A 23,101-nucleotide genomic window follows, 5' to 3' on the forward strand; every position below is an offset into this window, starting at 1 on the left:
TTTACAGTTGAATACTACTTTTAAGAGAATTCTGGTGGTTTGAAACACTGGTTTCATGGGAACTAACTCTATTTCAAGGATTTCTGCAGTGTACAACATCCTTTCTAGACTAGACACTTACATTTTGATGTCTTTTACACTTCTCTCACTGTTCTGTGATATTCATTAGTATTTGCTCTGAATGACTACTGATTTCTAGCTGTTTCCTCTAATGGGCCTTCTGCTCTACTTGTGGGACTTCACCACACGTAGAAACAACTCTATACACTCTTCTCTGAACTTGAGAAGCTACATACAGTTGTCTTTCAACTGTTTTACAGTTGAATACTACTCTTCAGTGAATTCTAGTGCGTTGAAACACTGTTTTCTTGTGAAGTAACTCTATTTCAAAGATTTCTGTAGTGTATTACATCCTTTCTAGACTAGAGACTTACATATTGATGTCTTTTACACTTGTTCTCTCACTATTCTGTTATATTCATTAGTATTTGCTCTGAATGACTACTGATTTCTAGCTGTTTCCTATACTTGGCCTTCTGCTCTACTTGTGGGGCTTCAACACATGTAGAAACAACTTTATACACTCTTCTCTGAGCTTGAGAAGCTATATACACTTGTCTTTCAACTGTTTTACAGTTGAATACTACTTTTCACTGAATTCTAGTGGTTTGAAACACTGGTTTCATGTGAACTAACTATTTGAAGGATTTCTGCAGTGTTCAACATCCTTTCTAGATAAGAGACTTACATTTTGATGTCTTTTACACTTGCTCTCTCACTATTCTGTGATATTCATTAGTATTTGCTCTAAATTACTACTGCTTTCTTGCAGTGTCCTATAATGGGCCTTCTGGTATACTTGTGGGAATTCACCACAAGTAGAAACAACTTTATACACTCTTCTCTGAACTTGAGAAGCTATATACACTTGTCTTTCAACTGTTTTACAGTTGAATACTACTTTTCAGTGAATTCTGGGGGTTTCAAACACTGGTTTCATGGGAACTAACTCTATTTCAAGGATTTCTGCAGTGTACAACATCCTTTCTAGACTAGAGACTTACATTTTGATGTCTTTTACACTTGCTGTCTCACTATTCTGTGATATTCATTAATATTTGCTCTGAATGACTACTGATTTCTAGCTGTTTACTCTATTCGGCCTTCTTTTCTACTTGTGGGACTTCACCACATGTAGAAACAACTTTATATACTCTTCTCTGAACTTGAGAAGCTATATACACTTGTCTTTCAACTCTTTTACAGTTGAATACTACTTTTCAGAGAATTCTGGTGGTTTGAAACACTGGTTTCATGGGAACTAACTCTATTTCAAGGATTTCTGCAGTGTACAACATCCTTTCTAGACTAGACACTTACATTTTGATGTCTTTTACACTTCTCTCACTGTTCTGTGATATTCATTAGTATTTGCTCTGAATGACTACTGATTTCTAGCTGTTTCCTCTAATGGGCCTTCTGCTCTACTTGTGGGTCTTCACCACACGTAGAAACAACTCTATACACTCTTCTCTGAACTTGAGAAGCTATATACAGTTGTCTTTCAACTGTTATACAGTTGAATAGAACTCTTCAGTGAATTCTGGTGCGTTGAAACACTGTTTTCTTGTGAAGTAACTCTATTTCAAAGATTTCTGTAGTGTATTACATCCTTTGTAGACTAGAGACTTACATATTGATGTCTTTTACACTTGTTCTCTCACTATTCTGTGATATTCATTAGTATTTGCTCTGAATGACTACTGATTTCTAGCTGTTTCCTATACTGGGCCTTCTGCTCTACTTGTGGGGCTTCAACACATGTAGAAACAACTTTATACACTCTTCTCTGAACTTGAGAAGCTATATACACTTGTCTTTCAACTGTTTTACAGTTGAATACTACTTTTCACTGAATTCTGGGGGTTTAAAACACTGGTTTCATGGGAACTAACTCTATTTCAAGGATTTCTGCAGTGTACAACATCCTTTCTAGACTAGAGACTTACATTTTGATGTCTTTTACACTTGCTGTCTCACTATTCTGTGATATTCATTAATATTTGCTCTGAATGACTACTGATTTCTAGCTGTTTCCTCTATTCGGCCTTCTTTTCTACTTGTGGGACTTCACCACATGTAGAAACAACTTTATATACTCTTCTCTGAACTTGAGAAGCTATATACACTTGTCTTTCAACTCTTTTACAGTTGAATACTACTTTTCAGAGAATTCTGGTGGTTTGAAACACTGGTTTCATGGGAACTAACTCTATTTCAAGGATTTCTGCAGTGTACAACATCCTTTGTAGACTAGACACTTACATTTTGATGTCTTTTACACTTGCTGTCTCACTATTCTGTGATATTCGTTAGTATTTGCTCTGAATGACTACTGATTTCCAGCTGTTTCCTCTAATGGGCCTTCTTTTCTACTTGTGGGACTTCACCACATGTAGAAACAACTTTATTCACTCTTCTCTGAACTTGAGAAGCTATATACACTTGTCTTTCAACTGTTTTACAGTTTAATACTACTTTTCAATGAATTCTAGTGGTTTGAAACACTGGTTTCATGTGAACAGACTCTTTTTCCTGGATTTCTCCCGTGTACAACATCCTTTCTAAACTAGACACTTACATTTTGATCGTTTTCCACATGTTCTCTCACAATTCTGTGATATTCTTTAGTATTTGCTATGAATTACTACTGTTTTCTTCCACTGTCCTATATTGGGCCTTCTGCTCTACTTGTGGGACTTCACCACATGTAGAAACAACTCTATACACTCTTCTCTGAACTTGAGAAGGTATATACACCTGTCTCTCAACTGTTTTACAGTTGAATACTACTTTTCAGTGAATTCTGGTGGTTTCAAACACTGGTGTCATGTGAAGTAACTCTATTTCAAGGATTTCTGCAGTGTACAACATCCTTTCTAGACTAGAGACTTACATATTGATGTCTTTTACACTTGTTCTCTCACTATTCTGTTATATTCATTAGTATTTGCTCTGTATGACTACTGATTTCTAGCTGTTTCCTATACTGGGCCTTCTGCTCTACTTGTGGGGCTTCAACACATGTAGAAACAACTTTATACACTCTTCTCTGAACTTGAGAAGCTATATACACTTGTCTTTCAACTGTTTTACAGTTGAATACTACTTTACAGTGAATTCTAGTGGGTTGAAACACTGTTTTCTTGTGAAGTAACTCTATTTCAAAGATTTCTGTAGTGTATTACATCCTTTCTAGACTAGAAACTTACATTTTGATGTCTTTTACACTTGTTCTCTCACAATTCTATGATATTCACTAGTATTTCCTCTGAATGACTACTGATTTCTAGCTGTTTCCTATAATGGGGCTTCTTTTCTACTTGTGGGACTTCACAACATGTAGAAACAACTTTATACACTCTTCTCTTAACTGGAGAAGGTATATACACTTGTCTTTCAACTGTTTTAGAGTTGAATACTACTTTTCAGTGAATCTGGTGGTTTAAAACACTGGTTTCATGTGAAATAACTCTATTTCCAGGATTTCTGCAGTGTACAACATCCTTTCTAGACTAGACACTTACATTTTGATGTCTTTTACACTTCTCTCATAATTCTGTGATATTCATTTGTATTTGCTCTGAATTACTACTGATTTCTTGCCATGTCCTATAATGGGCCTTCTGCTCTACATATGGAACTTCACCACATGTAGAAACAACTTTATACACTCTTCTCTGAACTAGCGAAGCTATATACACTTGACTTTCAAGTGTTTTACAGTTGATTGCTACTTTTAAGTGGATTCTAGTGGTTTAAAACACTGGTTTCAAGTGAACTAACTCTATTTCCAGGATTTCTGCAGTATACAACATCCTTTCTAAACTAGACACTTACATTTTGATGGTTTTCCACTTCTTCTCACACAATTCTATGATATTCATTAGTATTTGCTCTGAATTACTACTGATTTCTAGCTGTGTCCTATAATGGGCCTTCTGCTCTACTTGTGGGACTTCTCCACAAGTACAAAAAACATTATACACTCTTCTCTGTACTTGAGAAGCTATATACACTTGTATTTGAACTGTTTTACAGTTGAATGCTACTTTTAAGTGTATTCTCGGGGTTTAAAACACTGGTTTAATGTGAAATAACTCTATTTCCAGTATTTCTGCAGTGTCCAACATCCTTTCTGGACTAGACACTTACATTTTGATGGTTTTCCACTTTTTCTCACACAATTCAATGATATTCATTTGTATTTGCTCTGAATTACTACTGATTTCTCGCTGTGTCCTCTAATCGGCCTTCTTTTCTACTTGTGGGACTTCACCACATGTAGAAACAACTTTATATACTCTTCTCTGAACTTGAGAAGCTATATACACTTGTCTTTCAACTCTTTTACAGTTGAATACTACTGTTCAGAGAATTCTGGTGGTTTGAAACACTGGTTTAATGGGAACTAACTCTATTTCAAGGATTTCTGCAGTGTACAACATCCTTTCTAGACTAGACACTTACATTTTGATGTCTTTTACACTTCTCTCACTGTTCTGTGATATTTATTAGTATTTGCTCTGAATGACTACTGATTTCTAGCTGTTTCCTCTAATGGGCCTTCTGCTCTACTTGTGGGACTTCACCACACGTAGAAACAACTCTATACACTCTTCTCTGAACTTGAGAAGCTATATACAGTTGTCTTTCAACTGTTTTACAGTTGAATACTACTCTTCAGTGAATTCTAGTGCGTTGAAACACTGTTTTCTTGTGAAGTAACTCTATTTCAAAGATTTCTGTGGTGTATTACATCCTTTCTAGACTAGAGACTTACATATTGATGTCTTTTACACTTGTTCTCTCACTATTCTGTGATATTCATTAGTATTTGCTCTGAATGACTACTGATTTCTAGCTGTTTCCTATACTGGGCCTTCTGCTCTACTTGTGGGGCTTCAACACATGTAGAAACAACTTTATACACTCTTCTCTGAACTTGAGAAGCTATATACACTTGTCTTTCAACTGTTTTACAGTTGAATGCTACTTTTCACTGAATTCTAGTGGTTTGAAACACTGGTTTCATGTGAACTAACTATTTGAAGGATTTCTGCAGTGTTCAACATCCTTTCTAGATAAGAGACTTACATTTTGATGTCTTTTACACTTGCTCTCTCACTATTCTGTGATATTCATTAGTATTTGCTCTAAATTACTATTGCTTTCTTGCAGTGTCCTATAATGGGCCTTATGGTATACTTGTGGGAATTCACCACATGTAGAAACAACTTTATACACTCTTCTCTGAACTTGAGAAGCTATATACACTTGTCTTTCAACTGTTTTACAGTTGAATACTACTTTTCAGTGAATTCTGGGGGTTTCAAACACTGGTTTCATGGGAACTAACTCTATTTCAAGGATTTCTGCAGTGTACAACATCCTTTCTAGACTAGAGACTTACATTTTGATGTCTTTTACACTTGCTGTCTCACTATTCTGTGATATTCATTAATATTTGCTCTGAATGACTACTGATTTCTAGCTGTTTCCTCTATTCGGCCTTCTTTTCTACTTGTGGGACTTCACCACATGTAGAAACAACTTTATATACTCTTCTCTGAACTTGAGAAGCTATATACACTTGTCTTTCAACTCTTTTACAGTTGAATACTACTTTTCAGAGAATTCTGGTGGTTTGAAACACTGGTTTCATGGGAACTAACTCTATTTCAAGGATTTCTGCAGTGTACAACATCCTTTGTAGACTAGACACTTACATTTTGATGTCTTTTACACTTGCTGTCTCACTATTCTGTGATATTCGTTAGTATTTGCTCTGAATGACTACTGATTTCCAGCTGTTTCCTCTAATGGGCCTTCTTTTCTACTTGTGGGACTTCACCACATGTAGAAACAACTTTATTCACTCTTCTCTGAACTTGAGAAGCTATATACACTTGTCTTTCAACTGTTTTACAGTTTAATACTACTTTTCAATGAATTCTAGTGGTTTGAAACACTGGTTTCATGTGAACAGACTCTTTTTCCTGGATTTCTCCCGTGTACAACATCCTTTCTAAACTAGACACTTACATTTTGATCGTTTTCCACATGTTCTCTCACAATTCTGTGATATTCTTTAGTATTTGCTATGAATTACTACTGTTTTCTTCCACTGTCCTATATTGGGCCTTCTGCTCTATTTGTGGGACTTCACCACATGTAGAAACAACTCTATACACTCTTCTCTGAACTTGAGAAGGTATATACACCTGTCTCTCAACTGTTTTACAGTTGAATACTACTTTTCAGTGAATTCTGGTGGTTTCAAACACTGGTGTCATGTGAAGTAACTCTATTTCAAGGATTTCTGCAGTGTACAACATCCTTTCTAGACTAGAGACTTACATATTGATGTCTTTTACACTTGTTCTCTCACTATTCTGTTATATTCATTAGTATTTGCTCTGTATGACTACTGATTTCTAGCTGTTTCCTATACTGGGCCTTCTGCTCTACTTGTGGGGCTTCAACACATGTAGAAACAACTTTATACACTCTTCTCTGAACTTGAGAAGCTATATACACTTGTCTTTCAACTGTTTTACAGTTGAATACTACTTTACAGTGAATTCTAGTGGGTTGAAACACTGTTTTCTTGTGAAGTAACTCTATTTCAAAGATTTCTGTAGTGTATTACATCCTTTCTAGACTAGAAACTTACATTTTGATGTCTTTTACACTTGTTCTCTCACAATTCTATGATATTCACTAGTATTTCCTCTGAATGACTACTGATTTCTAGCTGTTTCCTATAATGGGGCTTCTTTTCTACTTGTGGGACTTCACAACATGTAGAAACAACTTTATACACTCTTGTCTTAACTGGAGAAGGTATATACACTTGTCTTTCAACTGTTTTAGAGTTGAATACTACTTTTCAGTGAATCTGGTGGTTTAAAACACTGGTTTCATGTGAAATAACTCTATTTCCAGGATTTCTGCAGTGTACAACATCCTTTCTAGACTAGACACTTACATTTTGATGTCTTTTACACTTCTCTCACTGTTCTGTGATATTCATTAGTATTTGCTCTGAATGACTACTGATTTCTAGCTGTTTCCTCTAATGGGCCTTCTGCTCTACTTGTGGGACTTCACCACACATAGAAACAACTCTATACACTCTTCTCTGAACTTGAGAAGCGATATACAGTTGTCTTTCAACTGTTTTACAGTTGAATACTACTCTTCAGTGAATTCTAGTGCGTTGAAACACTGTTTTCTTGTGAAGTAACTCTATTTCAAAGATTTCTGTAGTGTATTACATCCTTTCTAGACTAGAGACTTACATATTGATGTCTTTTACACTTGTTCTCTCACTATTCTGTGATATTCATTAGTATTTGCTCTGAATGACTACTGATTTCTAGCTGTTTCCTATACTGGGCCTTCTGCTCTACTTGTGGGGCTTCAACACATGTAGAAACAACTTTATACACTCTTCTCTGAACTTGAGAAGCTATATACACTTGTCTTTCAACTGTTTTACAGTTGAATACTACTTTTCACTGAATTCTATTGGTTTGAAACACTGGTTTCATGTGAACTAACTATTTGAAGGATTTCTGCAGTGTTCAACATCCTTTCTAGATAAGAGACTTACATTTTGATGTCTTTTACACTTGCTCTCTCACTATTCTGTGATATTCATTAGTATTTGCTCTAAATTACTACTGCTTTCTTGCAGTGTCCTATAATGGGCCTTCTGGTATACTTGTGGGAATTCACCACATGTAGAAACAACTTTATACACTCTTCTCTGAACTTGAGAAGCTATATACACTTGTCTTTCAACTGTTTTACAGTTGAATACTACTTTTCAGTGAATTCTGGTGGTTTCAAACACTGGTGTCATGTGAAGTAACTCTATTTCAAGGATTTCGGCAGTGCACAACATCCTTTCTAGACTAGAGACTTACATATTGATGTCTTTTACACTTGTTCTCTCACTATTCTGTGATATTCATTAGTATTTGCTCTGTATGACTACTGATTTCTAGCTGTTTCCTATACTGGGCCTTCTGCTCTACTTGTGGGGCTTCAACACATGTAGAAACAACTTTATACAGTCTTCTCTGAACTTGAGAAGCTATATACACTTGTCTTTCAACTCTTTTACAGTTGAATACTACTTTTCAGAGAATTCTGGTGGTTTGAAACACTGGTTTCATGGAAACTAACTCTATTTCAAGGATTTCTGCAGTGTACAACATCCTTTGTAGACTAGACACTTACATTTTGATGTCTTTTACACTTGCTGTCTCACTATTCTGTGATATTCATTAGTATTTGCTCTGAATGACTACTGATTTCCAGCTGTTTCCTCTAATGGGCCTTCTTTTCTACTTGTGGGACTTCACCACATGTTGAAACAACTTTATTCACTCTTCTCTGAACTTGAGAAGCTATATACACTTGTCTTTCAACTGTTTTACAGTTTAATACTACTTTTCAATGAATTCTAGTGGTTTGAAACACTGGTTTCATGTGAACAGACTCTTTTTCCTGGATTTCTCCCGTGTACAACATCCTTTCTAAACTAGACACTTACATTTTGATCGTTTTCCACAGGTTCTCTCACAATTCTGTGATATTCTTTATTATTTGCTATGAATTACTACTGTTTTCTTCCACTGTCCTATATTGGGCCTTCTGCTCTACTTGTGGGACTTCACCACATGTAGAAACAACTCTATACACTCTTCTCTGAACTTGAGAAGCTATATACACCTGTCTCTCAACTGTTTTACAGTTTAATACTACTTTTCAGTGAATTCTGGTGGTTTCAAACACTGGTGTCATGTGAAGTAACTCTATTTCAAGGATTTCTGCAGTGTACAACATCCTTTCTAGACTAGAGACTTACATATTGATGTCTATTACACTTGTTCTCTCACTATTCTGTGATATTCATTAGTATTTGCTCTGTATGACTACTGATTTCTAGCTGTTTCCTATACTGGGCCTTCTGCTCTACTTGTGGGGCTTCAACACATGTAGAAACAACTTTATACACTCTTCTCTGAACTTGAGAAGCTATATACACTTGTCTTTCAACTGTTTTACAGTTGAATACTACTTTACAGTGAATTCTAGTGGGTTGAAACACTGTTTTCTTGTGAAGTAACTCTATTTCAAAGATTTCTGTAGTGTATTACATCCTTTCTAGACTAGAAACTTACATTTTGATGTCTTTTACACTTGTTCTCACACAATTCTATGATATTCACTAGTATTTCCTCTGAATGACTACTGATTTCTAGCTGTTTCCTATAATGGGGCTTCTTTTCTACTTGTGGGACTTCACAACATGTAGAAACAACTTTATACACTCTTCTCTTAACTGGAGAAGGTATATACACTTGTCTTTCAACTGTTTTAGAGTTGAATACTACTTTTCAGTGAATCTGGTGGTTTAAAACACTGGTTTCATGTGAAATAACTCTATTTCCAGGATTTCTGCAGTGTACAACATCCTTTCTAGACTAGACACTTACATTTTGATGTCTTTTACACTTCTCTCACTGTTCTGTGATATTCATTAGTATTTGCTCTGAATGACTACTGATTTCCAGCTGTTTCCTCTAATGGGCCTTCTTTTCTAATTGTGGGACTTCACCACATGTAGAAACAACTTTATTCACTCTTCTCTGAACTTGAGAAGCTATATACACTTGTCTTTCAACTGTTTTACAGTTTAATACTACTTTTCAATGAATTCTAGTGGTTTGAAACACTGGTTTCATGTGAACAGACTCTTTTTCCTGGATTTCTCCCGTGTACAACATCCTTTCTAAACTAGACACTTACATTTTGATCGTTTTCCACAGGTTCTCTCACTATTCTGTGATATTCTTTATTATTTGCTATGAATTACTACTGTTTTCTTCCACTGTCCTATATTGGGCCTTCTGCTCTACTTGTGGGACTTCACCACATGTAGAAACAACTCTATACACTCTTCTCTGAACTTGAGAAGCGATATACAGTTGTCTTTCAACTGTTTTACAGTTGAATACTACTCTTCAGTGAATTCTAGTGCGTTGAAACACTGTTTTCTTGTGAAGTAACTCTATTTCAAAGATTTCTGTAGTGTATTACATCCTTTCTAGACTAGAGACTTACATATTGATGTCTTTTACACTTGTTCTCTCACTATTCTGTGATATTCATTAGTATTTGCTCTGAATGACTACTGATTTCTAGCTGTTTCCTATACTGGGCCTTCTGCTCTACTTGTGGGGCTTCAACACATGTAGAAACAACTTTATACACTCTTCTCTGAACTTGAGAAGCTATATACACTTGTCTTTCAACTGTTTTACAGTTGAATACTACTTTTCACTGAATTCTATTGGTTTGAAACACTGGTTTCATGTGAACTAACTATTTGAAGGATTTCTGCAGTGTTCAACATCCTTTCTAGATAAGAGACTTACATTTTGATGTCTTTTACACTTGCTCTCTCACTATTCTGTGATATTCATTAGTATTTGCTCTAAATTACTACTGCTTTCTTGCAGTGTCCTATAATGGGCCTTCTGGTATACTTGTGGGAATTCACCACATGTAGAAACAACTTTATACACTCTTCTCTGAACTTGAGAAGCTATATACACTTGTCTTTCAACTGTTTTACAGTTGAATACTACTTTTCAGTGAATTCTGGTGGTTTCAAACACTGGTGTCATGTGAAGTAACTCTATTTCAAGGATTTCTGCAGTGCACAACATCCTTTCTAGACTAGAGACTTACATATTGATGTCTTTTACACTTGTTCTCTCACTATTCTGTGATATTCATTAGTATTTGCTCTGTATGACTACTGATTTCTAGCTGTTTCCTATACTGGGCCTTCTGCTCTACTTGTGGGGCTTCAACACATGTAGAAACAACTTTATACAGTCTTCTCTGAACTTGAGAAGCTATATACACTTGTCTTTCAACTCTTTTACAGTTGAATACTACTTTTCAGAGAATTCTGGTGGTTTGAAACACTGGTTTCATGGAAACTAACTCTATTTCAAGGATTTCTGCAGTGTACAACATCCTTTGTAGACTAGACACTTACATTTTGATGTCTTTTACACTTGCTGTCTCACTATTCTGTGATATTCATTAGTATTTGCTCTGAATGACTACTGATTTCCAGCTGTTTCCTCTAATGGGCCTTCTTTTCTACTTGTGGGACTTCACCACATGTTGAAACAACTTTATTCACTCTTCTCTGAACTTGAGAAGCTATATACACTTGTCTTTCAACTGTTTTACAGTTTAATACTACTTTTCAATGAATTCTAGTGGTTTGAAACACTGGTTTCATGTGAACAGACTCTTTTTCCTGGATTTCTCCCGTGTACAACATCCTTTCTAAACTAGACACTTACATTTTGATCGTTTTCCACAGGTTCTCTCACAATTCTGTGATATTCTTTATTATTTGCTATGAATTACTACTGTTTTCTTCCACTGTCCTATATTGGGCCTTCTGCTCTACTTGTGGGACTTCACCACATGTAGAAACAACTCTATACACTCTTCTCTGAACTTGAGAAGCTATATACACCTGTCTCTCAACTGTTTTACAGTTTAATACTACTTTTCAGTGAATTCTGGTGGTTTCAAACACTGGTGTCATGTGAAGTAACTCTATTTCAAGGATTTCTGCAGTGTACAACATCCTTTCTAGACTAGAGACTTACATATTGATGTCTATTACACTTGTTCTCTCACTATTCTGTGATATTCATTAGTATTTGCTCTGTATGACTACTGATTTCTAGCTGTTTCCTATACTGGGCCTTCTGCTCTACTTGTGGGGCTTCAACACATGTAGAAACAACTTTATACACTCTTCTCTGAACTTGAGAAGCTATATACACTTGTCTTTCAACTGTTTTACAGTTGAATACTACTTTACAGTGAATTCTAGTGGGTTGAAACACTGTTTTCTTGTGAAGTAACTCTATTTCAAAGATTTCTGTAGTGTATTACATCCTTTCTAGACTAGAAACTTACATTTTGATGTCTTTTACACTTGTTCTCACACAATTCTATGATATTCACTAGTATTTCCTCTGAATGACTACTGATTTCTAGCTGTTTCCTATAATGGGGCTTCTTTTCTACTTGTGGGACTTCACAACATGTAGAAACAACTTTATACACTCTTCTCTTAACTGGAGAAGGTATATACACTTGTCTTTCAACTGTTTTAGAGTTGAATACTACTTTTCAGTGAATCTGGTGGTTTAAAACACTGGTTTCATGTGAAATAACTCTATTTCCAGGATTTCTGCAGTGTACAACATCCTTTCTAGACTAGACACTTACATTTTGATGTCTTTTACACTTCTCTCATAATTCTGTGATATTCATTTGTATTTGCTCTGAATTACTACTGATTTCTTGCCATGTCCTATAATGGGCCTTCTGCTCTACATATGGAACTTCACCACATGTAGAAACAACTTTATACACTCTTCTCTGAACTAGCGAAGCTATATACACTTGACTTTCAAGTGTTTTACAGTTGATTGCTACTTTTAAGTGGATTCTAGTGGTTTAAAACACTGGTTTCAAGTGAACTAACTCTATTTCCAGGATTTCTGCAGTATACAACATCCTTTCTAAACTAGACACTTACATTTTGATGGTTTTCCACTTCTTCTCACACAATTCTATGATATTCATTAGTATTTGCTCTGAATTACTACTGATTTCTAGCTGTGTCCTATAATGGGCCTTCTGCTCTACTTGTGGGACTTCTCCACAAGTACAAAAAACATTATACACTCTTCTCTGTACTTGAGAAGCTATATACACTTGCATTTGAACTGTTTTACAGTTGAATGCTACTTTTAAGTGTATTCTCGGGGTTTAAAACACTGGTTTAATGTGAAATAACTCTATTTCCAGGATTTCTGCAGTGTCCAACATCCTTTCTGGACTAGACACTTACATTTTGATGGTTTTCCACTTTTTCTCACACAATTCAATGATATTCATTTGTATTTGCTCTGAATTACTACTGATTTCTCGCTGTGTCCTCTAATCGGCCTTCTTTTCTACTTTGGGACTTCACCACATGTAGAAACAACTTTATATACTCTTCTCTGAACTTGAGAAGCTATATACACTTGTCTTTCAACTCTTTTACAGTTGAATACTACTGTTCAGAGAATTCTGGTGGTTTGAAACACTGGTTTAATGGGAACTAACTCTATTTCAAGGATTTCTGCAGTGTACAACATCCTTTCTAGACTAGACACTTACATTTTGATGTCTTTTACACTTCTCTCACTGTTCTGTGATATTCATTAGTATTTGCTCTGAATGACTACTGATTTCTAGCTGTTTCCTCTAATGGGCCTTCTGCTCTACTTGTGGGACTTCACCACACGTAGAAACAACTCTATACACTCTTCTCTGAACTTGAGAAGCTATATACAGTTGTCTTTCAACTGTTTTACAGTTGAATACTACTCTTCAGTGAATTCTAGTGCGTTGAAACACTGTTTTCTTGTGAAGTAACTCTATTTCAAAGATTTCTGTAGTGTATTACATCCTTTCTAGACTAGAGACTTACATATTGATGTCTTTTACACTTGTTCTCTCACTATTCTGTGATATTCATTAGTATTTGCTCTGAATGACTACTGATTTCTAGCTGTTTCCTATACTGGGCCTTCTGCTCTACTTGTGGGGCTTCAACACATGTAGAAACAACTTTATACACTCTTCTCTGAACTTGAGAAGCTATATACACTTGTCTTTCAACTGTTTTACAGTTGAATACTACTTTTCACTGAATTCTAGTGGTTTGAAACACTGGTTTCATGTGAACTAACTATTTGAAGGATTTCTGCAGTGTTCAACATCCTTTCTAGATAAGAGACTTACATTTTGATGTCTTTTACACTTGCTCTCTCACTATTCTGTGATATTCATTAGTATTTGCTCTAAATTACTACTGCTTTCTTGCAGTGTCCTATAATGGGCCTTATGGTATACTTGTGGGAATTCACCACATGTAGAAACAACTTTATACACTCTTCTCTGAACTTGAGAAGCTATATACACTTGTCTTTCAACTGTTTTACAGTTGAATACTACTTTTCAGTGAATTCTGGGGGTTTCAAACACTGGTTTCATGGGAACTAACTCTATTTCAAGGATTTCTGCAGTGTACAATATCCTTTCTAGACTAGAGACTTACATTTTGATGTCTTTTACACTTGCTGTCTCACTATTCTGTGATATTCATTAATATTTGCTCTGAATGACTACTGATTTCTAGCTGTTTCCTCTATTCGGCCTTCTTTTCTACTTGTGGGACTTCACCACATGTAGAAACAACTTTATATACTCTTCTCTGAACTTGAGAAGCTATATACACTTGTCTTTCAACTCTTTTACAGTTGAATACTACTTTTCAGAGAATTCTGGTGGTTTGAAACACTGGTTTCATGGGAACTAACTCTATTTCAAGGATTTCTGCAGTGTACAACATCCTTTGTAGACTAGACACTTACATTTTGATGTCTTTTACACTTGCTGTCTCACTATTCTGTGATATTCATTAGTATTTGCTCTGAATGACTACTGATTTCCAGCTGTTTCCTCTAATGGGCCTTCTTTTCTACTTGTGGGACTTCACCACATGTAGAAACAACTTTATTCACTCTTCTCTGAACTTGAGAAGCTATATACACTTGTCTTTCAACTGTTTTACAGTTTAATACTACTTTTCAATGAATTCTAGTGGTTTGAAACACTGGTTTCATGTGAACAGACTCTTTTTCCTGGATTTCTCCCGTGTACAACATCCTTTCTAAACTAGACACTTACATTTTGATCGTTTTCCATATGTTCTCTCACAATTCTGTGATATTCTTTAGTATTTGCTATGAATTACTACTGTTTTCTTCCACTGTCCTATATTGGGCCTTCTGCTCTACTTGTGGGACTTCACCACATGTAGAAACAACTCTATACACTCTTCTCTGAACTTGAGAAGGTATATACACCTGTCTCTCAACTGTTTTACAGTTGAATACTACTTTTCAGTGAATTCTGGTGGTTTCAAACACTGGTGTCATGTGAAGTAACTCTATTTCAAGGATTTCTGCAGTGTACAACATCCTTTCTAGACTAGAGACTTACATATTGATGTCTTTTACACTTGTTCTCTCACTATTCTGTGATATTCATTAGTATTTGCTCTGTATGACTACTGATTTCTAGCTGTTTCCTATACTGGGCCTTCTGCTCTACTTGTGGGGCTTCAACACATGTAGAAACAACTTTATACACTCTTCTCTGAACTTGAGAAGCTATATACACTTGTCTTTCAACTGTTTTACAGTTGAATACTACTTTACAGTGAATTCTAGTGGGTTGAAACACTGTTTTCTTGTGAAGTAACTCTATTTCAAAGATTTCTGTAGTGTATTACATCCTTTCTAGACTAGAAACTTACATTTTGATGTCTTTTACACTTGTTCTCTCACAATTCTATGATATTCACTAGTATTTCCTCTGAATGACTACTGATTTCTAGCTGTTTCCTATAATGGGGCTTCTTTTCTACATGTGGGACTTCACAACATGTAGAAACAACTTTATACACTCTTCTCTTAACTGGAGAAGGTATATACACTTGTCTTTCAACTGTTTTAGAGTTGAATACTACTTTTCAGTGAATCTGGTGGTTTAAAACACTGGTTTCATGTGAAATAACTCTATTTCCAGGATTTCTGCAGTGTACAACATCCTTTCTAGACTAGACACTTACATTTTGATGTCTTTTACACTTCTCTCATAATTCTGTGATATTCATTTGTATTTGCTCTGAATTACTACTGATTTCTTGCCATGTCCTATAATGGGCCTTCTGCTCTACATATGGAACTTCACCACATGTAGAAACAACTTTATACACTCTTCTCTGAACTAGCGAAGCTATATACACTTGACTTTCAAGTGTTTTACAGTTGATTGCTACTTTTAAGTGGATTCTAGTGGTTTAAAACACTGGTTTCAAGTGAACTAACTCTATTTCCAGGATTTCTGCAGTATACAACATCCTTTCTAAACTAGACACTTACATTTTGATGGTTTTCCACTTCTTCTCACACAATTCTATGATATTCATTAGTATTTGCTCTGAATTACTACTGATTTCTAGCTGTGTCCTATAATGGGCCTTCTGCTCTACTTGTGGGACTTCTCCACAAGTACAAAAAACATTATACACTCTTATCTGTACTTGAGAAGCGATATACACTTGTATTTGAACTGTTTTACAGTTGAATGCTACTTTTAAGTGGATTCTCGGGGTTTAAAACACTGGTTTAATGTGAAATAACTCTATTTCCACGATTTCTGCAGTGTCCAACATCCTTTCTGGACTAGACACTTACATTTTGATGGTTTTCCACTTTTTCTCACACAATTCAATGATATTCATTTGTATTTGCTCTGAATTACTACTGATTTCTCGCTGTGTCCTCTAATCGGCCTTCTTTTCTACTTGTGGGACTTCACCACATGTAGAAACAACTTTATATACTCTTCTCTGAACTTGAGAAGCTATATACACTTGTCTTTCAACTCTTTTACAGTTGAATACTACTTTTCAGAGAATTCTGGTGGTTTGAAACACTGGTTTAATGGGAACTAACTCTATTTCAAGGATTTCTGCAGTGTACAACATCCTTTCTAGACTAGACACTTACATTTTGATGTCTTTTACACTTCTCTCACTGTTCTGTGATATTTATTAGTATTTGCTCTGAATGACTACTGATTTCTAGCTGTTTCCTCTAATGGGCCTTCTGCTCTACTTGTGGGACTTCACCACACGTAGAAACAACTCTATACACTCTTCTCTGAACTTGAGAAGCTATATACAGTTGTCTTTCAACTGTTTTACAGTTGAATACTACTCTTCAGTGAATTCTAGTGCGTTGAAACACTGTTTTCTTGTGAAGTAACTCTATTTCAAAGATTTCTGTGGTGTATTACATCCTTTCTAGACTAGAGACTTACATATTGATGTCTTTTACACTTGTTCTCTCACTATTCTGTGATATTCATTAGTATTTGCTCTGAATGACTACTGATTTCTAGCTGTTTCCTATACTGGCCTTCTGCTCTACTTGTGGGGCTTCAACACATGTAGAAACAACTTTATACACTCTTCTCTGAACTTGAGAAGCTATATACACTTGTCTTTCAACTGTTTTACAGTTGAATACTACTTTTCACTGAATTCTAGTGGTTTGAAACACTGGTTTCATGTGAACTAACTATTTGAAGGATTTCTGCAGTGTTCAACATCCTTTCTAGATAAGAGACTTACATTTTGATGTCTTTTACACTTGCTCTCTCACTATTCTGTGATATTCATTAGTATTTGCTCTAAATTACTATTGCTTTCTTGCAGTGTCCTATAATGGGCCTTATGGTATACTTGTGGGAATTCACCACATGTAGAAACAACTTTATACACTCTTCTCTGAACTTGAGAAGCTATATACACTTGTCTTTCAACTGTTTTACAGTTGAATACTACTTTTCAGTGAATTCTGGGGGTTTCAAACACTGGTTTCATGGGAACTAACTCTATTTCAAGGATTTCTGCAGTGTACAACATCCTTTCTAGACTAGAGACTTACATTTTGATGTCTTTTACACTTGCTGTCTCACTATTCTGTGATATTCATTAATATTTGCTCTGAATGACTACTGATTTCTAGCTGTTTCCTCTATTCGGCCTTCTTTTCTACTTGTGGGACTTCACCACATGTAGAAACAACTTTATATACTCTTCTCTGAACTTGAGAAGCTATATACACTTGTCTTTCAACTCTTTTACAGTTGAATACTACTTTTCAGAGAATTCTGGTGGTTTGAAACACTGGTTTCATGGGAACTAACTCTATTTCAAGGATTTCTGCAGTGTACAACATCCTTTGTAGACTAGACACTTACATTTTGATGTCTTTTACACTTGCTGTCTCACTATTCTGTGATATTCATTAGTATTTGCTCTGAATGACTACTGATTTCCAGCTGTTTCCTCTAATGGGCCTTCTTTTCTACTTGTGGGACTTCACCACATGTAGAAACAACTTTATTCACTCTTCTCTGAACTTGAGAAGCTATATACACTTGTCTTTCAACTGTTTTACAGTTTAATACTACTTTTCAATGAATTCTAGTGGTTTGAAACACTGGTTTCATGTGAACAGACTCTTTTTCCTGGATTTCTCCCGTGTACAACATCCTTTCTAAACTAGACACTTACATTTTGATCGTTTTCCACATGTTCTCTCACAATTCTGTGATATTCTTTAGTATTTGCTATGAATTACTACTGTTTTCTTCCACTGTCCTATATTGGGCCTTCTGCTCTACTTGTGGGACTTCACCACATGTAGAAACAACTCTATACACTCTTCTCTGAACTTGAGAAGGTATATACACCTGTCTCTCAACTGTTTTACAGTTGAATACTACTTTTCAGTGAATTCTGGTGGTTTCAAACACTGGTGTCATGTGAAGTAACTCTATTTCAAGGATTTCTGCAGTGTACAACATCCTTTCTAGACTAGAGACTTACATATTGATGTCTTTTACACTTGTTCTCTCACTATTCTGTGATATTCATTAGTATTTGCTCTGTATGACTACTGATTTCTAGCTGTTTCCTATACTGGGCCTTCTGCTCTACTTGTGGGGCTTCAACACATGTAGAAACAACTTTATACACTCTTCTCTGAACTTGAGAAGCTATATACACTTGTCTTTCAACTGTTTTACAGTTGAATACTACTTTACAGTGAATTCTAGTGGGTTGAAACACTGTTTTCTTGTGAAGTAACTCTATTTCAAAGATTTCTGTAGTGTATTACATCCTTTCTAGACTAGAAACTTACATTTTGATGTCTTTTACACTTGTTCTCTCACAATTCTATGATATTCACTAGTATTTCCTCTGAATGACTACTGATTTCTAGCTGTTTCCTATAATGGGGCTTCTTTTCTACTTGTGGGACTTCACAACATGTAGAAACAACTTTATACACTCTTCTCTTAACTGGAGAAGGTATATACACTTGTCTTTCAACTGTTTTAGAGTTGAATACTACTTTTCAGTGAATCTGGTGGTTTAAAACACTGGTTTCATGTGAAATAACTCTATTTCCAGGATTTCTGCAGTGTACAACATCCTTTCTAGACTAGACACTTACATTTTGATGTCTTTTACACTTCTCTCATAATTCTGTGATATTCATTTGTATTTGCTCTGAATTACTACTGATTTCTTGCCATGTCCTATAATGGGCCTTCTGCTCTACATATGGAACTTCACCACATGTAGAAACAACTTTATACACTCTTCTCTGAACTAGCAAAGCTATATACACTTGACTTTCAAGTGTTTTACAGTTGATTGCTACTTTTAAGTGGATTCTAGTGGTTTAAAACACTGGTTTCAAGTGAACTAACTCTATTTCCAGGATTTCTGCAGTATACAACATCCTTTCTAAACTAGACACTTACATTTTGATGGTTTTCCACTTCTTCTCACACAATTCTATGATATTCATTAGTATTTGCTCTGAATTACTACTGATTTCTAGCTGTGTCCTATAATGGGCCTTCTGCTCTACTTGTGGGACTTCTCCACAAGTACAAAAAACATTATACACTCTTCTCTGTACTTGAGAAGCTATATACACTTGTATTTGAACTGTTTTACAGTTGAATGCTACTTTTAAGTGGATTCTCGGGGTTTAAAACACTGGTTTAATGTGAAATAACTCTATTTCCAGGATTTCTGCAGTGTCCAACATCCTTTCTGGACTAGACACTTACATTTTGATGGTTTTCCACTTTTTCTCACACAATTCAATGATATTCATTTGTATTTGCTCTGAATTACTACTGATTTCTCGCTGTGTCCTCTAATCGGCCTTCTTTTCTACTTGTGGGACTTCACCACATGTAGAAACAACTTTATATACTCTTCTCTGAACTTGAGAAGCTATATACACTTGTCTTTCAACTCTTTTACAGTTGAATACTACTGTTCAGAGAATTCTGGTGGTTTGAAACACTGGTTTAATGGGAACTAACTCTATTTCAAGGATTTCTGCAGTGTACAACATCCTTTCTAGACTAGACACTTACATTTTGATGTCTTTTACACTTCTCTCACTGTTCTGTGATATTTATTAGTATTTGCTCTGAATGACTACTGATTTCTAGCTGTTTCCTCTAATGGGCCTTCTGCTCTACTTGTGGGACTTCACCACACGTAGAAACAACTCTATACACTCTTCTCTGAACTTGAGAAGCTATATACAGTTGTCTTTCAACTGTTTTACAGTTGAATACTACTCTTCAGTGAATTCTAGTGCGTTGAAACACTGTTTTCTTGTGAAGTAACTCTATTTCAAAGATTTCTGTGGTGTATTACATCCTTTCTAGACTAGAGACTTACATATTGATGTCTTTTACACTTGTTCTCTCACTATTCTGTGATATTCATTAGTATTTGCTCTGAATGACTACTGATTTCTAGCTGTTTCCTATACTGGGCCTTCTGCTCTACTTGTGGGGCTTCAACACATGTAGAAACAACTTTATACACTCTTCTCTGAACTTGAGAAGCTATATACACTTGTCTTTCAACTGTTTTACAGTTGAATGCTACTTTTCACTGAATTCTAGTGGTTTGAAACACTGGTTTCATGTGAACTAACTATTTGAAGGATTTCTGCAGTGTTCAACATCCTTTCTAGATAAGAGAGTTACATTTTGATGTCTTTTACACTTGCTCTCTCACTATTCTGTGATATTCATTAGTATTTGCTCTAAATTACTATTGCTTTCTTGCAGTGTCCTATAATGGGCCTTATGGTATACTTGTGGGAATTCACCACATGTAGAAACAACTTTATACACTCTTCTCTGAACTTGAGAAGCTATATACACTTGTCTTTCAACTGTTTTACAGTTGAATACTACTTTTCAGTGAATTCTGGGGGTTTCAAACACTGGTTTCATGGGAACTAACTCTATTTCAAGGATTTCTGCAGTGTACAACATCCTTTCTAGACTAGAGACTTACATTTTGATGTCTTTTACACTTGCTGTCTCACTATTCTGTGATATTCATTAATATTTGCTCTGAATGACTACTGATTTCTAGCTGTTTCCTCTATTCGGCCTTCTTTTCTACTTGTGGGACTTCACCACATGTAGAAACAACTTTATATACTCTTCTCTGAACTTGAGAAGCTATATACACTTGTCTTTCAACTCTTTTACAGTTGAATACTACTTTTCAGAGAATTCTGGTGGTTTGAAACACTGGTTTCATGGGAACTAACTCTATTTCAAGGATTTCTGCAGTGTACAACATCCTTTGTAGACTAGAGACTTACATTTTGATGTCTTTTACACTTGCTGTCTCACTATTCTGTGATATTCATTAGTATTTGCTCTGAATGACTACTGATTTCCAGCTGTTTCCTCTAATGGGCCTTCTTTTCTACTTGTGGGACTTCACCACATGTAGAAACAACTTTATTCACTCTTCTCTGAACTTGAGAAGCTATATACACTTGTCTTTCAACTGTTTTACAGTTTAATACTACTTTTCAATGAATTCTAGTGGTTTGAAACACTGGTTTCATGTGAACAGACTCTTTTTCCTGGATTTCTCCCGTGTACAACATCCTTTCTAAACTAGACACTTACATTTTGATCGTTTTCCACATGTTCTCTCACAATTCTGTGATATTCTTTAGTATTTGCTATGAATTACTACTGTTTTCTTCCACTGTCCTATATTGGGCCTTCTGCTCTACTTGTGGGACTTCACCACATGTAGAAACAACTCTATACACTCTTCTCTGAACTTGAGAAGCTATATACACCTGTCTCTCAACTGTTTTACAGTTGAATACTACTTTTCAGTGAATTCTGGTGGTTTCAAACACTGGTGTCATGTGAAGTAACTCTATTTCAAGGATTTCTGCAGTGTACAACATCCTTTCTAGACTAGAGACTTACATATTGATGTCTTTTACACTTGTTCTCTCACTATTCTGTGATATTCATTAGTATTTGCTCTGTATGACTACTGATTTCTAGCTGTTTCCTATACTGGGCCTTCTGCTCTACTTGTGGGGCTTCAACACATGTAGAAACAACTTTATACACTCTTCTCTGAACTTTAGAAGCTATATACACTTGTCTTTCAACTGTTTTACAGTTGAATACTACTTTACAGTGAATTCTAGTGGGTTGAAACACTGTTTTCTTGTGAAGTAACTCTATTTCAAAGATTTCTGTAGTGTATTACATCCTTTCTAGACTAGAAACTTACATTTTGATGTCTTTTACACTTGTTCTCTCACAATTCTATGATATTCACTAGTATTTCCTCTGAATGACTACTGATTTCTAGCTGTTTCCTATAATGGGGCTTCTTTTCTACTTGTGGGACTTCACAACATGTAGAAACAACTTTATACACTCTTCTCTTAACTGGAGAAGGTATATACACTTGTCTTTCAACTGTTTTAGAGTTGAATACTACTTTTCAGTGAATCTGGTGGTTTAAAACACTGGTTTCATGTGAAATAACTCTATTTCCAGGATTTCTGCAGTGTACAACATCCTTTCTAGACTAGACACTTACATTTTGATGTCTTTTACACTTCTCTCATAATTCTGTGATATTCATTTGTATTTGCTCTGAATTACTACTGATTTCTTGCCATGTCCTATAATGGGCCTTCTGCTCTACATATGGAACTTCACCACATGTAGAAACAACTTTATACACTCTTCTCTGAACTAGCGAAGCTATATACACTTGACTTTCAAGTGTTTTACAGTTGATTGCTACTTTTAAGTGGATTCTAGTGGTTTAAAACACTGGTTTCAAGTGAACTAACTCTATTTCCAGGATTTCTGCAGTATACAACATCCTTTCTAAACT

The sequence above is a fragment of the Cnephaeus nilssonii genome (genome assembly GCF_951640355.1).
Source record: "Cnephaeus nilssonii genome assembly, chromosome: 8".
Lineage (NCBI taxonomy): Eukaryota > Metazoa > Chordata > Mammalia > Chiroptera > Vespertilionidae > Cnephaeus > Cnephaeus nilssonii.